Source organism: Saccoglossus kowalevskii, chromosome 22 (assembly GCF_978046115.1).
Source record: "Saccoglossus kowalevskii chromosome 22, keSacKowa6.1, whole genome shotgun sequence".
Lineage (NCBI taxonomy): Eukaryota > Metazoa > Hemichordata > Enteropneusta > Harrimaniidae > Saccoglossus > Saccoglossus kowalevskii.
The window spans coordinates 10,867,616-10,884,618 of record NC_140662.1 but is presented as its reverse complement, the minus strand read 5'-3'; the positions used below and the strand labels follow the sequence as shown (position 1 = coordinate 10,884,618).

Below are 17,003 nucleotides of genomic sequence, written 5' to 3'. Positions count from 1 at the left end.
TAGATGAGGTATTTATAAGCCACCTTCATAGTATGCAGAGGGTCGGCGAGGGGTATGTTCGTAAGCTATAATCAAATGTTCTATTATCGTAATAATGTAATGTAAATATAAACCTTGTAAATTCGTAGACATGGCCAAGTTGTAAAATGTAATCAGCTATTTTATTTGTCCGTAATTTTTAAAAAGATATTATCTGTAAATTATTAAATGGAATTTTCATTTTATTTCCTGTGAAATGCCGTTTTTTATTTCCTGTAACCTGTACCAGCTACCCCCCCCTCTATGCATATATGAGGATCTAGTGACATTTACTACCGAGGTTATCTTTTGTACGCGATGTCAGGTAGCCAATCTGAAATTTGGTTTCGTTGTATGCCTGCGGTATTGTTCAGAGAAAACACGGTTTATGACGTTGTAGTTTAATTGTTTTACAAAGTATTGTCGTTAATTAAATAGCAAATATTGATTGTTACAACATGTACAGGCTAGTACAAGTTATTCTCTGGTGAACAGAAAATACGGTTGTTACACCCTGGTCGTTCTACGTCATTAAATCTCTTGGCTATGTCACCAGCACTGTAACTATTGCACCGAGTTCCAGTTCCCGGTATACAGAGCAATGGTTTGCCTTTACAGGTGGTGGCAGAAAATTATAACACGGATACATTTGGTTACGAACTATTTTCAATCAAATATTCTGTGTATAATAACATTCCAGTCGCTGCTGTACTGAAACATCGCGTAACGTAGTTTATAGGCGTGACGACGCGCGCCAACACGGCCGGTGGGCGATTTCTCAGTTTTTCTTCCTTCGTAACGAATAACTCATTTCCAAATAATATGTATGTTCGCCGAATAAACGGTGTTTATATTTATGTTCACGATAAAAAGTTTTCTATAGCATTTATTTACACAGAAATGTATTTATTTACACATTTATTTACACAGAAATGTATTAATTTACAAATTTATTTACACTGAAATGTATTAATTTACACATGTATTTTCACAGAATTGTCGAAGATCACACGTTTCGTGACGACAATTGCCTGAATGTAAATACAAAGAGCGCGTTCAGTGCAAAGAAAGGTCCTAAAAATAGTCAGAAATAAATAACAAATTCATGGAAGAACCGACAACTTGGCTTGTGCTTGTGATAATAATAATATTATTCCCTGATATTCCAAAAAAACATATTAGAGAGAAATATATAGGCAATTAAAGATTCAATTCCATTTTGATTCAATTAGCAAAAAATGGCAGCCGACATCTCGTGGTGAGAGCGAATGAGCCGCGAGACTTGTTTTTGCTTCTCAAACAGTATTCTATTCTCTCCTGCAGTCGCGGACAATATTTCAAATATCATGGTTACATGGGTTAGGTCTGATTTTTAGCATTTAATTTGTTATGTTGTTGTTTTAGCTCAGCTACACAATAAACCCGCTGTTGGTTAACTTGACTTGGTACAACTTGCTTTTCAATCTACGGCAGTACCATGTAAGTAAATGTTTTCATTCCCTATCGTTGCGGAAATGTTGATATGTATCTAGGACGCTTATTGACACTACCACCGCATTCTCTAATAATCTGTCATTCACATACACACTGAGATAGATAAATTGTTTAGTAGAATATATCCTCAACGAAATATAAACACATAAAACGCCCACTAAATTAAATTGTCAATTTAGGTAAATTATAATTTTACTCCAATATATATGTATATATGTATTAGGAACAATAAATTTATGTACGTTGAATTTCAGGTGTATGGATTTAGATTGATTTACTCTTATGATTTGAATCCGATTTATACCTTTATTGGAAGGTAAATAGATATGATATGAATATGCACATTAAAACGTAATACAGATATAATGTGCATATCTTACGACTTATCAAACAGAATCATTTGATCGCTTCCTTTCTCTACATCAGACTTGGTTTTATGTGTCATCCGGGTTATTTTTTCTTTCATGTGTACATTCATTCCCTTTTCGTTATAACTTAGACTCTTTTATATTGATCTACCCCTCAGAGGTAATTGATTGCTGATCAATCATGTTGAGCATGTGAGTGATTAAATATAATACTAAATGGCACATATAGGACGGGACTGATCACTAATAACTGAATAATATAAATAACTAAACACCGCAATCTTTCATATTATAGACGCTGTAATGTATTTGTGTTTCCCCTTTGCCTTTGAAATAATGACATGTTAATTTTACTGTATTTCATTTGAACTTTGTTGGCTGTAGTCAATTTATTAGCATCTTTAAATAATATTGTATTTTAATTGAAAACATAGTTATAATGCGTAGTATATTTGAACAGTATGAAGATACCGGAGATAGGGCACTAGTTTTCTCTTCATTGAAAATCAAAGTCTAGTTGAGCTTCAATATTTATATATTTATTTCAAACATCACGGACACGGCACGCTTCAGCAAATCCGAAACATAGGAATTATATATGTATTCGTAGAATTATAATTGGAGAGATCAGAATTGATGTGCGATTCAACTAATATCAGAATGAAAATATTTTTATAAAAATGTATTTATTTTGGACATCGATATCCAGTATAAAATGTTAATTGATTGCCGGGAGTACGTTTAATGACTCGATATTACATATATGTCATGTTACATCAAGTCCAGTATTTGAACAATATTCATCAATTTTCTTTTGTATTTGATTTTTGGTCGTTTTCATATGTGGAGGTAGTTAGAGATTATACATCTCGAATTAAAATAAATTTAATTGAATCAAACAAGAATTCAGATTAAGGTGACATTGACGAAAACGCATGCAACATTATGATATATTATAATAGTTCTGATTTCAATTATTTATGAAAACATATTCATTCAGGAAATCATGTGACGTACTTTACTTTTTCCTATGCTCTTTAACTTGGATGACATTGTGGGGAATACTTCATTTACGGCTTTGTAGCCCGTATCGTATGGTTCTAGTTGACTACCTAGAGTACAACTGACCATTGGTTCGCTGTAAACCGGCGTAGAATCCATGACAGAATAAACATAGCTTTGATAGCTTTCCTAATTTCTGTAGGATAGTAATAACGCCAGCAATCACTTTCTCAGTCCGTTGTGAATCTCACCCAATACAGACAACAAATGGAAATCGTCTGCTTCGCAAAACGCCACATATGTATTTGCGACACGTCGTCGCGAGTCAGTGGTTCGAATGTTTTATTTTGCTAGAGAAATAATTCACTTGCACGGGAGAAAGAGCAAACAATTATTTAGTCCCTTGTGACGTGTAATGCCCAATTACTGCGCAGAATGCGAACACTGTGTATTGTAATATCACACTGAAATTATGATACTTATATTTTCTGTCATTCCTGATGGTTCGTGGTCAAGAAAAGAAAGAACACAATGGTAACTTTTCAGGGAAGCGGTTATTCTCGTTTCTCGCAACTATTTGAAAGGTTGGATTAATAGACGAATACGGCTGTGAATATACGAAGCTTTCAGACAATATATATGTTGTTATACTAGCTTGGTTAGTAATGTGTAGAGAATATCTGCATTACAGATCAATTTTTAACTCGTTTTTCCCTAGTTACTGGTTAAGAAACTGCGGTCAGAAAATTGTGGTAATAGACGTGTGTATCAATTGCAGCGATCGACCCTTTAAGTGCTAGTTTAATAATTGTTTGCCTGCGGATATTGCACTAACCTGTTTTCGACCAATTATATACATCTTGTTCGCACGATATAATATTTGATTAAACGTATTGTGAACACTATCGTTATTCGTCAACTAAAGCGGTTGCTATAGTAATATCATGTATGCTAAAACAAAATTTGTTTCCAGATATACGAATTGACAAACTTAAAAGCTACATTTTCCGCCCGTACAGTACTGATCAAGGAAACATTGCAACAGCGACCTCAGGTGTCAAGTTTTGCTCTGTGGAGATGACAATGTGTTTGTTTATTGTAGTTCATTAAAACACGTGTGATAGTTTTATGAATTTTAATATCACATACGCTAGCGCTAATCAGCTTGTTTGTATACCTGACAGGGAATTGCCATTTTAGTGAATGGAAACCTTGATGAAGCACTGTAATGTATTTGCATTCTTTTAATGTAATAATACGTACGATTGTGGGATTTATGCTGTGCAGTGATAAAGTCCAATCACTATCCTATTTTTTAAGAACTTATATAAATAAAAAAAAATAATATTGTATTATGTGAACCCGTTTTCCAACGATCCCCAAGACTATACTGATCACCAGGGTGTGTGATATGCCACCAATTTCTATTGAGACTGGTCACTTCATACTATAACCACGTCTTAGTGTAGTTTACGTCGTTGAACTAGTGTAATGTGTTTAATTACATACGCTAACTTGACGGGATATGTGTCTATTGTTATTGTCCGTATGATTTATTTACGTATTCACTCCAGAATGCGCTTATGTATACGTTGAGACAACTTATGTGCATTCCGTATTGTTTACAAAATATATTTTATATCCGTCTATATTTATTTGATATATTTTGTGACCATCTCTTTACGTTCCTATTCTTCACTGGCAACCAGCTCTGTCTCTATTTCTTTAGAAAGTGTTATTATGAACTTTGACACAACATATTCTATCCCGTTGCGAACGTACTGCATACACGTACAGATATAATTACTAAGATGATTAATAACGATATTACTGCGCTGAACCTGTCCACACAGAGTGCACTTTGTGGGCGTTGTTCAAAATATTTGTTTAACAAGTACAATTTTGGGTTTGTTTTCGTTTTGGGTGATTTTATCTTTACAATATTTGTTGATTCGATGTAATGTGAATGTGTTGCATGGCAACTGTTTGAGTTATTCATAAATAGTATAGTTACATTGTCGAATTTAGTGTTAGAAACTAGCATAAAAGAACAGGGGACCTGGATACCAGGTTACAGAAATTAAATGAAGGTTCCATTTACAGTAAAAAATACTGTTTTTACACACTCCTAATTACATGTAACATTTTTATAATACTAGTCTACTAGATAATTGATAATTTGTGTTCAAGAATCAAAATTGGAAATTACGTACGGATTACGACGATTAATGTGAGAAATGCTTTAAACTCTTACAAAAATAAGATCTAGTTAAACTAGAAATAGACATGGCATCTAAAGGCAGATCATCATCTGAAACTGAAATGTCATCTGAAATTGTCTAATTCCACGGCATTAAAAGGAATCTATTGTTTAGATTTACAGTACAACAATCACTAATAATACATCTTATCAAAGCTGGTAAGTTAAATACACATAGTCTTTCATCTGATAATTTCACTACTCCATGTGACAAATCTGCAAATTGCGATGACTGAAGAGTGAATATCTTCACAACACATAGACCAAGTTTAATAACAGAACAGTATGGCAAAGTCCAAACCAAGGCTTCTTCCAATCCTGTGACAGTGATTTCCAAATTCAGTGACTGAAAAGTGGAGATGAATCCTGGTAACCATTAATTGTACAATATTTTGGAATTGTAATTGCCAAGGGAATGTATAAATCTCCAGAACTGTACCTTGGAGTTGTGAATACATTTGTACATTAAATTAAAGTTTTATTGTCTAAATTTTTGTTAAATTATTATTTCCTCTTTTCAAAAATATATGATATACTGCATACAGTGTAACACCAAAATACAGGTGGATTTAAGAGTCATTTCAAATACATGCAGCTTCAAACTGGTTTACTGTGTTGATACATTTTTTTTCCTTAGGCCAGTGTTGGTATGCTTTGATCACTTGGCAAAATTTTCACATTGTTAAAGTACATGTATATTTAACTGTCATACCCGATTAAAGATGGCTGGTGGGACAAAATTGTTGATGATGAACAAATCTTTAATGGAAAGATTCCCAATAGCAAGGCCAAAGGCCTGATCCTTATTCAGCATTCTATACAAGATTGTGTAAAGGAAAAATATTTATACATTGATGAAACACTGAGATGCATGTACTGTGTTCTTGAAAAATGGTGAAACTCTTTTGACATTCACACAACATCATGAAAAGGATACTCTCCAGCATATGGCATTTCCTGATGAAAGACTTCATAGGGATTCAGGGGGACCAATTTCTGTTGTTCCAAATCAAATGGTGTCTACAAATATCCAAACACTTTATGAAATCACTCACATATCTTTCTGGTATTGTAATTTGGCGGTTCAAATAAATCCCCATTCATGGAATAGCCTGTAGAAGAATAATAATAATGTAATGCACTATGCTTAGAATGACAACATTTCAATGAATCCAGCTCCACAACAATATGAACATTTCTGAACTTGTCCCCCCAAAATCGGAGAAGCAGATTTTACAAGTTAATGAGGTGGAAATTTTGTATTCATTTGATAAAGTGAAAATACCTGAAATATATCCTTCTCTTTTATTGTTTGGAGAAATTCAATAGCCCTCTTGATCCCAATATTTGGAATTGATTCTAAATAATCGCAAATATACATTCGTATGTAAACTTGATAAATGTCCAATTATCTGCATTGAAGCCAATGGAGTGTTGTTATCTATGTCAGTTTTGGTAAAAACCTGAAAAAACAAAACAAAAATATTTTCAATTAGCTAGTAGAATATACACAGAAATAAATTGAAAAATAAAGTAGCAAGTGTTTCTGGAGTGGTTGCCATTGTATTATGAATTAAAACAGTTAAAAATATTTATTTGATATGCACTACCTTTGATGCACCATACAGAAGTACATCAGAATCTTCTGTGATCACACCTTCCACCTTCCCAGACATGCAAAGGAACGCCATTTGTGAATCTGCCTTGCATGGAGCGACAATATAGTCAACATTATGGTTTTGCAGTGACTGTAAATGAATGAAAATTAGTAACATTTATTATGAGGCATGACATTTTAAATTATGTTGGGTAAACAACAATTAAGTCATACTTGATGGTAATCTGTAATGGTGTGGGTGAATAGTCATTAAAATATGAACATCTTGGGAGACAATGCTCTTACAATAGAAGCACATGCAAGGAAAGATAGCAATTTTCAAGGGTCAAAATAAGTTGGATTTAAACATAGCATAATTTTGTACATATGATTCTAACAAGGAGTGGACATTGAATATGAATATGGTATTAATTTTGATTTATCTACCTTTATAACTGCTTGCATCATATCTTCAGTAATACTTGCAGCAGCAAAATAATATCTCTGTGTATCCATGTAACTTCCATTTTTCCAAAACTCCTTAGCTTTCAGCAGTGACAACTGGCGCTTTCTCTGAAATATGAATAATTAGTAATATATCGATACATTTCTTAATGAAATTCCTTGTTAATACAAATTATGTCAGATCTCTACAAATTCTGTTCCCAAATGAAAATGCATGTCCAACTGGTCCAGCAATTTAGATTTACCGTTTACGTTTCTCATTTTCAGCGCGTTTTACAGGGAACTATGTTGTATAAATAGATGTTTTATGTCAATGTTGACCAGATTCAACACCCATTTCATAAAATATCTGATGTACCTATTAAATAAAAAAATCAGACCTAAAATTAATCATAAAAAATATAGACATATTTTGTAATAAAAATGTTTATTTTCTGTATCAAAGTAATTTCAAAATGAGATTGGTGGGATTTTTTTTCAGTCGTGTGTGGCAAACAAAACATCTACAATAATTCAACTCTGCAGTGTGAAAATTCGGTGAAAAGTTGTACAATAACAACTACTGTAATTGATTCTATGTACCCTCAGTTGGTATACCCTCTGCAAGTTCCCGTACACAACCACAGCAACCTTTGTGTAAAACCATTGATGCATCAAGGGACAACGTTTTGCCACTGAAATCTTGTAATCTAATGGGTCGTCTTGCTTCACTCAGTTCATTGTATAGACTCTTAATTCCCATTACGTATCCTAAAACAAAGAACAAAAAATCTACATTTCATGTTGCATGCATAAAACGGTTATACTAACGACTATAGTACCCCCGATCATGCCCTTTGTTTCGTTTTTGAAATTACTATTTATTGCGATGTGTTCTTTGTTTGTCTACAATATAGTTTTTGAACCAGAAATTTACACTTTGAACACTGTCCAATGCTCGCTTTTACTTTACTTAATCTTAAAAACACTGTGTGTATTTAAACTTTAAATTAAAAGTTAGATACGTTAAATAGCAAAAAGATTGATAACAAGTCGAGGTTACATACTTACCGATTTATAAATCATAAAACTACCAATGTTAACTGTAAGAGGTTGAATCGGTTCAGCAAAAGTACGCGAAAACGAGACTAAGAGTTGTTCAAACCGGAAGTTTAATCTGAGTCGACCTAAGGCCAACTGATACAAGTTGCATATTTTCGTCGCCTGGCATATATCTGAATGCCATTAACAATTTGAGCACCATTATTATTCCAACAAAATTATTGGTTAAACATTTTCCATAATATGTTAGACCATTTTGAACCAAATGGACATAATTTTCCATTAGCTACAGGTGTAGATCATAATTTTCCATTAGCTACAGGTGTAGATCATAATTTTCCATTAGCTACAGGTTTAAATCAAAATTTTGAAGAAACAAAAATCTGTAATCAATATAATTTGTTTTATTCTGTGAATCGTAGCAAATACTGACTTTGACGCTCAAATGGTTAATTAGGGGAGGACCATTTTATATCCTTGGGGTGGGGGCAGGAAGATTTTGTGAAAAAAATGCTATGACAATGCTTGAAAACAAATCCTACACTATGTGCATGTAAAAAATGAAACTCTGAGACACCCTTAACAAAAATCAAGACAAGACAAGACAAAAAATAAAATGTTTAAATTATTTTTTATTAATCATTTTGCTCAACAATTTCATCAACTAAACTAGTGTAAACTGTCTCTAACAATGCACTTATTATATCTTCTACAATTACTGCACCCACTGTCTTTAAACCACTTTGCTTTGGTTTTATGTTTTGAAACATGTGTGCGATATCTGGGTGTCCTACATCTATAGTAAGTAGGCGACCGTGTTTTGCTTTTTGATGTGGATTAGTATTTCTGGTAGAAATGTGTCGCCTCTTACATTTGCTTTGATTTTTTCTTTGTTTTCTTGTTTGTTCATTTCTGCCTACATGCATCTTATATATTCCTTGAACTTGTTTAAAATTAACATTTTTTCTCTTGTATTTCACTCATGCTTGTATAGCATACAATAACCTTTTGTTCATTTTTTGAAGAAAAAGTCATATCTTTCTTTGGCACAACTTGATCGCAGATCTTGTTTCTTCACTTTTCAAAACTGCTCATCAAACATATCCTTTGAACGTTGGACACAGTTTCATGAACTTTGTTAATTACATCACATAAAGCATTATATCTGTCAAAATGTCGCCTTGTTTTGAAGTATATAAATCAGCATATCTCTTTTTAATGTCCTTCATTTTAAAAAAAACACATTCTTTTCTTCGTTATATTTATGCCCAGATGACGTTTCAACTATTTGTTGACATTTCTTGAACTCAGGGATTACTTGAACTAGGTTGTTTGTTCGCAGCTTCTTCTCTCTCTGAGCCCAGAACTTGAATTTTTTTCTCCAATGCTATATTTTCTATCCGCATGAGAAGCACACATGCCCAATGAGAATGTGTTAGCTTGAACGTGTTCTCCTTTTGTGGGGGTTTTATGAAAGATAAACTCATATTTATGTTTCAATCGTTCTTCTGAGACAGCTACTATTTGTCCATGGTTTCTGGTGTGAAGTGACCCAAATGATGTTGGTAAAGGTATATTCATAGCTACACTGTGATGTTGTATCTGATGATTTGTGGAAGCAGATGACCTTGAAGCTCTATTCATTTCCAAGTACCTAAATGGTTTTTAAAAACAAAAAGAAATTACAAAAATAAAATAAAATAATGATTTTAATTTCAAATAGTTGTATGCATAGTTTTTAATATTCATCACTCTATTATATTTTAAATTGAGATATCTATTCTCCCAAATATGCGTTCCATAGAAATATCCCTACATTGAATGTCATGAATTTAAATATACATGATTCTTAAATATACATGATTCTTAAATATACATGATTCTACTTGAGTTGATATGCCTTGAAATACTTATCTTCACTTGGATTTAGTTTTAACTGAAAACACTTTACCCCTAACAAAGCAGTGAAAATGATGTTTTTTTCAAATACATTGTGCCTTTATACAACACAGTCAAAATTAGGCCTACATCAACAAAACACCCCCAAAAACTATTTTCAGTAAAAGTAAAATATTTCACAGTAAAATAAACATTGATCACGAATCAATCACTAATGTAATTTTATTTGTCATGTAATACATACCGATTAAATCGTCGTATCTCTATTTTTCACAAACCCCACTCTATCAAATCATCTCCAGACAAATCTGCAAATCTGAGACATAATTACGCCCAACCGATTCTCGTATTTTATCATAATATTTAAAAAGATGTGCATTTTCCAAAAATTTCTGGAGTGTTTTGTCGTCTGCCATCCTGTGTTCACCGGGCAGAATGAGGTCATGGGTAGGGTGTTTTTTTGGTATGCACTGTAGGAAACTCTTCTGATCTTCAAAGATGCTAAAATCAAGCACTGTATCATGGAAGTTTACCTCCACATGTTTTTCGAGATGTTTTTGGGCATTCTTGTTGTTGACTATGATGCTGGTAATTGCTGGAATAGAACCGAATCCAGGGCCTGATACTGTCAGTCAAGACAAGTTGCAAAAGGTAATGGTTTGTATATTATTCATTAGTCTGGTATAAATAATAGCAATTAAAATCTTAGCAGACTGGACAGAGGTATTCTGAATAGAAATCATGCCTGCATACAATTTCTGCAGCTGTCTAAAAAATAAATATATTGATGATATTATGTAACCCTCTCCAAGGATGACAGGAACTGAATATAAAATCACATTTTGTTTGTTACACGTAATATATGCAGACCAGTGTTTCCTTATCACTTGCCAGATACACGAATGGCTAATAAACTGGTCAGTTGGCTAAAAGTTTACACAGCTGTCCAGGCAAACTGGCTAATAATTGTTTGAGACTAAAAATGATAATACTTAAAAATATATTGTTTATGCTCTTTTTATAGTTAAGTTTGTTATCTTACATTTCCTGGCTAGCAATATTTATGAACAGTTAGCCACAATTGCTAAACAAGAAAATTAGCCAGAGGAAACAATGCAAAAGTGAAGTTAAATAGGAAATGGTACTTTACAATCCTCACTATAGATCACCTAACCATTAACCAAATGTGTATGCTACTAAACAATGTATTTCTGCTGTGAAATGATTGGGGTGGTACCAGGACACTTTTTCTCTTGGGTCACTGGAAAAATTATGATTGTAAAATGATATTTGTATGGTGGGTAGCCATGTTGCTATAGATACATTTGAGAGTCTTGCCCTTAATAACATTTGTATTTCTATCATATTTCAGTCAAATGAGGCTAGGAATCAAAGACACTGGTGTGACTCTATTGGACTGCTCTATGTTCGTCCTTCATTTTGTAGAGAAAATCCAAAAGAGCGATACAAGACATTACAGCACAACATAGATGATCCATTTCAAAAGAACCATAAAAAATATGTTGCTCGACAACATTGTCTTATGGAACTAGAAATAGAAAAAATGTATGGAACTAAATGAAGTTTTTCAAGAGTATCGTTCAATGTTATCTGCACCATCACAAGTAAGAAACCATTATTCTGCCAGGCAGGATTTTAGAGACAAATTATTTGCTGTAAATGATTTACCTGTCATAATTGTGTACTGTCAACATATTCAAAGAAACCTGGTCTTAATATCTGATCAAGAATTAGAAGGTCGAGTTAGTGCAAGTAAAACTGTATTTCTATAAATATTCAGTCATTTGAATCTTGAATCAGATTTAAGATCAAAGTGTGATGAACAAGCAGTTGGTCAATATGTCAACACTTTATCTTCTTTACTGTCCTCATCTTTAGACAAAGCAGTTTTTCTGACACTTGAGTTTGATTTTCACTAACACTCATCCAGAAAGACATAACAGGTGTTGTTAGTAAAGATGTATTCCACAAAACAAAGAAAAAGTGTTGTCCTTGTGTGATGAATGCGATAGAAATAAAGAACAGTTTAAACTTGACGCAGAATCAGACTTGCAAGAGGTCATAGCATCTTCAGAAGTGAAAATAAAGAATTCGAAGATAAACTTGATGCTAAGAAAGAGCTTATGCCATAGGATGAATTTGATGAATTCAAACAAGACATTAGTATGAAACATGATAGAATTCACCAGCTTAAGACAGCTTCTTTTATGTATGTTAAATACTCAACATATTCCAAGTTCAAGAGGTGGAAATTTGTTGAAACAAAAAAGGAAAGGCAGGGGAAAGTATAGAATTGCCAAAACAGATGAATCTGCCATATATGATGTCATTGCAGAGCACGTGAAGGCCCACAGTAGGATACATAGAAAATTAGACACAGGTCACCTGGAATATGATCACAGACTACACGATAAAGATTTGAAGATAATAGCCAACAATTTTCTTGGGAAAATAAACTCAGGCAGGTTTATAAAATCTAAAGAAACTGTAAGGTCATGCGAACAATCCAAAGTAAACTACATAGAGGAAATTGTTTGCGTCCATCTCCACCCTGAAAACACTGCATAGTTAAAAATTCTTCACCATACTTTTAATACAATATTGGAGAAGCATGACAATTGTGCCATGGTCATGAAGGCATATAAGGAGACACAGGAAGAAATCGTCAGCCTAAGGGGAAAGGTGGAGTCAATTGGATTGCCCTGTCATAAGCTAATTGACATGCAGTCGTCAGATTCTGGTCCAGGTGTAAGTGTGTCAGAAAAGATTGTTCAAATGAGGATGGTAGAGAACATTCTCATTAATAATTTGCAGTACCAAAGCAAACATTGGTTTGCTCCTGAAGACTTCAGAAGTCACATTGTTCAGAAAGACATGCATGTTCTAAATGAAGCTATTGGTGATGGTCAATAACAATCTAAAAAGTACCATTATTCTCAGAATTTTCTTCGGCAACTGTCCTCTGCATGGCTAGAGATAAATTAGAACAGTACAAAGAAAGCAGAAAACAGAAGGCTGCACAATCTTATGCTGAGAATCTTAGAAAAAGGTACAATAAATATCCTTTGCAATGGTGTCATATTTCACTGCATACACTCCCAGTTATGAACAATGGAAACAATTTTACTATATGAAGACATTTGTATACTCAAAAGAACAACAGAGAAAAGAGTGTACAGGAAGTGCATACTATTCATTCCTCCAAGAATTCTTTCATTCTCACTATATATTAAGTAATGGCTGCATTCAAGCATTCTGCTATAGCTTGTGTAGACAAATGACAGAAATGTTCATATCATAGCAAGTATGAAGCAGTTCACTGGGCACCAATCAATGTTTTGTGGATCAAACAACCTGTACCAGATTACAAACGAACAGATGGATTCAACTACATCAGACTAACTCACCAATGAAGTGCCTAAAGACAAGTACTGCCCTGTAGTTCAACTTGACAAGTATTGTCAACAGTTGGGGAGTCCAGAGCTTATTGACCAAAGATGATAGGAGAAGAAAGATTGAAACATTTCTCAAAGATAGGTAACAGACAGTTACTAAGCTGTTATCTGATGAAAATGTGAATACCTTTGTAGACAGATACACGATAGCTCGCTAAAGAATGCAGTAAAAATAGACTACATTTGTATAATAAGACTGTAGGAACTTTTGTGAGAAAGACTACACATGCTTTTGAGAAAGAAGAACAGCTTAAATCAAGTGATGAGCATGACTGTACATTAGAGAGAATTTTAGTAACACTCCTGTTGGTGTAGTTGGTGGATGTGTATGTGCCTATAATAATACAAAGCTACACAGAAAAGGTTTTACTAAGTAAATAAAAAAACAATGAGACTCTTAGAAAACCAACCACAGTAAAACGAAAATCTCAGAATGTAAAAAAAACAGCAAAACAGAGGATAGTTCCACTTGTTCATGTTCCTTCTTGGGAAGGAACTGTTTTTACAGAATTGTGTCAAGTTAACCATCTAAATACATGCCCAATTGACAATTGGTTAACATTTTTCTATATTCTGCTGAAAAATTGTGCTATTGACATGTCAGGAGTTGACTCACAAGTTATAACAACACTGACCACACTAGTTCAACTTTTCAATAATGGTCAATTTGTTGAAGGCAAACTAGAATGGGTTAATATGACAACAGTGACTGACCCACACTGCAAGATCATTGATATGAATAGAAACAAGTATGCAACATTTGTTCATACAGCCATAAACAATACTAAAAAGCCACTGTTCATCAAAATATTGCAGCAAGTCTTGCCAGAAAACTACATTATCAGCTTTATCGGCCTCATACCTTGACATTCACCTCGAATTTGACAACAATGGTCATCTTTCTACCAGACTTTATGACAAAAGAGATGATTTCAATTTCACTATCATCAAGTTTTCAAACCTTAAGAGCAATATACCTGTTTTCCCCGCTTATGGCATTTACATATTGTTCCGGAGTCTATGCTGCATCTATACCAGTACTGTGTCAACCACTTCTCAAAATAACCACCCTCAAGTGCGTTAGAATAGGTATGGTTTAATCAACAAGCGGTGAAACTACAAAACGAAAGTGTAAAACGTACACTGTCAATAAAACATGGCGACCTGCATATATTGTACAGCGTAAATATAAACAATTGAAATACATTGAAAACGACAGTAAATTCGATATAAATTCGAAAATAACTAGTCCTGGGGATGGTTGAAACATCAAATAAACATCGAGAATAAAAATAAACTTACATCGCTGAGTCTACAATGCGTTTCGACAGGTTGACAAAATGTGTTGAAATCTGCTTGTCGTCTGAAACTTTCCTAAGTAGTATGACCTCTGACCCTAGCTAAAACGAAAGAACTGAGAGTGCTATAACGAAATCGAGAAACTAGTGTACAGCACACTCCCCGCCCAAAAACAATGCTAAGTTTTTACTATACTATGCTATTATAACTCTAACTAATCTACAATATCTACTTATCACTATTGTCCACTTTAACACTTTCAATCAGAACGAGTTCAGTGATGGGTCTCTGGTAGATGTGCCGGACATTGTCTCTGCAAACCATTACATCGGTTTTCCTGACCTTGTCGTCTTTACTATGATATACTTTCACCACGCGAGCGAGTGGCCAGTTGTTGCGGTGTTGTTCTTTGTCTCGCAGCAGAACAACATCTCCTTCTTCGATATTCACAGTGATTTTGTTCCACTTGCATCTGGGCTGGCGGCTTTGCAGGTATTCGTTCCTCCAGCGAATCCAGAACAGGTCAGCTAAATATTGCACACGACGCCAGCGTTTTCTGCTGTATAGGTCATGCTGAGTGAATACTCCAGGTGGTGGGGGCACTGATTGGGTCTTCATGGTTAGAAGCATATTAGGATTAAGTGCTTGTGGGTCGTTACCATCAGCTGGTATTGAAGTTATAGGTCTAGAATTGACTATTGCACAGACCTCAGCCATCAATGTTGTCAATAGATCATGTGTGAATTGTGGCTTGCCGAGTTGGACATACATGGCTTCCAAAACCCGCCTGACTGTGCCGATTTGTCTTTCCTATATGCCTCCGAAATGCGAAGCTTGTGGTGGGTTGAAGGTCCACTCACAGGTATTATTTGTTAAGAACTTCTCTATGCGATTCTGGTCGAACTCATTGACGGTGGTTTTGAGTTCATTCCTAGCGCCAATAAAATTAGTGCCTTGGTCACATCTGAGTTTCTTGACTGGACCGCGTATAGCTATGAACCGACGAAGGGAATTGATAAATGCTGATGTGTCCATAAAGTCGATGACTTCAATGTGTATAGCGGTAGTGTAAAGACACACAAAAATTACAGCCCATCGTTTGGCTGCTGCTGTGATATTTCGAGTCTTTCTGGTTGCTACACTCCATGGTCCAAAAACATCCATACCAACATTTGTGAATGGTGGAGTGTTCTCCACTCTGTCTGCTGGGAGATCAGCCATTATCTGGGTTATCGGTTTTGCTCTTAGTCTTTTGCAGGTTTTGCACTGATTGTGTTGTGCAAGCCAAGTATCCAGTAGCCCTTGGTTCTTGCTGAGAGTGTGAGGAGACGGCCTTGATGCTGTACCTCTTTGTGTATATGTTCGATGATCAGCTTAGAAATATGGTTCTTCTTTGGAAGTACAATCGGATGGCGGCCAGAAAGTTGAATGTCTGCATGACGTAGTCTTCCACCAACACGTATGAGTCATTTCTCATCCAAGAATGGTCTAACCGGTAAAGGGGACTTTTTCTTGGCAGTTTACCATTACCATTGTCTGACTGTCTGGTTGACAGTATCTTCAATTCCTCTGAAAAGGTTTCTTGCTGGACAGCATGCAGTATAGTTATTTCTGCACATGCTAACACTACGTGAAATTGCGAAAATACAGATTGTATTCATCAGTAGATTAGCCTGTATTATCAGAAAATCAATGAGAATACAGGGAAATGTAACATTTTATTCATGTAAATACAGTGTGAATACAGGCTGTCTTCACGTGTATTTGCACTCATTTAATACAGGGATAATACACTTCCTTTATGGACCTGCATTCACAGTAAATGCATTCCTGTATTTACCTGCATCAGTGTTGTATTTTCTGTGAATAAATGTTGATACAGGAAGTCTATTATTCATGTATTAATTTAGTGTATAGATACAGATTAATACAGGGACTTATCTTCCTGGATTCATACTTGATCAGCTTAATACATGGAATGCATTCACATTGATTTGTATAAATACAACCCAATTCGAGATCTGTATTTTCATGCATTTATACGAAACCAGCTTAATTCAAACCCTGTATTTTCGTGGAATCAC

The 17,003-nt window shown here is 34.5% G+C and overlaps 2 pseudogenes; both read right to left on the bottom strand.

Moving 5' to 3' along the window:
* Nucleotides 1–5,107: 5,107 nt before the first annotated feature.
* Nucleotides 5,108–7,946, bottom strand: LOC146728986 (exonuclease 1-like; annotated as a pseudogene).
* A 7,201-nt stretch (nucleotides 7,947–15,147) lies between these two features.
* Nucleotides 15,148–15,954, bottom strand: LOC146728985 (uncharacterized; annotated as a pseudogene).
* Between the last annotated feature and the right edge of the window lie 1,049 nt (nucleotides 15,955–17,003).